A 1,576-nucleotide genomic window follows, 5' to 3' on the forward strand; every position below is an offset into this window, starting at 1 on the left:
ACTATTACCCCTATATAAGCCCGTGCTTTCCTGCAATAAAGCAGATCTGTGTCACTGAACCTGGACTCCTTCGTCTGAATGCAGCGATGCTGGCGCAGGCTCCTCACCAGCCCTGGGGTCCGGCCCAGACGACTGATAGGAGGAGCTGGGAGAGCAGGAGAGCAACCATCACCGGAGGAGAGCAGCCACAGCAGGCAACCACAGGGCTCCAGAATTAGACCTCCTAGGTTGAAATCCACCACCTCCTGTGAGCTGGCTCCAGCAAGCTGCTTTCCTTCCCTGAGCATCAAATACAGATTTTAATATTTTTAATTGACTAATTTATTTATGTATATGTGTGTGGCCCTGCATGAGTTTATGTGCACCACATGCATGCAGGAAGAAGTCAGGTCCCCTGAAACTGGAGTTACAGGTAGTTGTGATGTGGGTTCTAGGAACTGAACCCAAGTACTTTGCAAGAGCATTAAGCACTCCAAACCAATGAACTCTCTCTCTAGACCCTGCAGATTTTTGAAGTACCTAGACAAACACATCTTGTGAGAATATAAATTCATATGTTAGAAATCCCTTAAATAAGTACAGTAAGTGCCTCATAAATTCAAAATACTACTATTATTTTCTCTCTATAACCATTCACTACATGCAAAACCATTTCATATGTGTGTGTGTGTATACACTTTCTCATTTTCTTTTTTGATTTGTTGTTGCCTGTCATTTGTTTGTGATGTTTTTCTGGGAGACACAGGATCTACTATATACCCCAGGCTTGCCTGGAACTCTTAGTCCTCCTGACTCCAACTCCTGAGTGCCGGAATTACAGGCAAGTGCCACACACCCAATTTGTGGTGTGGATGTGTGCAGGAGCATTGGGAGATGTTGAAGGACAGGAAATGTGTGAAGGTTCATGTTTGATAAAGCATGCTTTATTATTATCTCTATTTCTAGATAAGGAAAATGGAACATAGAGAAAATAATAGGACTGCCTGAAGTCATAGATGCACTACCTAAAGTTTATGAGGTTGACCTGTTTTATCTATTATTTTTATTTTATGTGTATGCATGTAGGTAAGTGCACCTGTGTTGTGCAATGCCTGTGGAAGACAGAAGAGGCTGTCTTGGATCCCCTGGAACTGGAGTTATAGACAGCTGTTAGTTGCCATGTGGGTGCTGGGATTTGAACCTGGGTCTTCTGCAAGAACAGTCAGTGTTCTTAACCACTGAGCCATCTCTCCTGCCTGAGGTTAACCATTTTTAAATGTACAGTTAAGAGGCATTAAGTTCATTCATACTGCTGTGCAACCATCACTACAGTCCATTTCAGGGTTTTCCTCATTCCAAACTGAAACCCTATGCCCATTAAATAACAGCACTTCATTCCCCTCACACATAACCTCTATTGGCCACCATTCTGCTTTCTATTCTCTATAGTTGAGTACTGAAGAATCTCAAATAAGTAGAATCATTCAATGTGTGTGCTTTTGTCCTTGAATTATTTCACTTAGCACAGTATCTTAGAGGATCATCCATATTGTAGCATGTATCAGAATTTCCTTCCTTTTAGAGGTTGAATAACATT

Source organism: Nannospalax galili, unplaced genomic scaffold (assembly GCF_000622305.1).
Source record: "Nannospalax galili isolate Female #2095 unplaced genomic scaffold, S.galili_v1.0 scaffold405, whole genome shotgun sequence".
In the NCBI taxonomy this organism is placed as follows: domain Eukaryota; kingdom Metazoa; phylum Chordata; class Mammalia; order Rodentia; family Spalacidae; genus Nannospalax; species Nannospalax galili.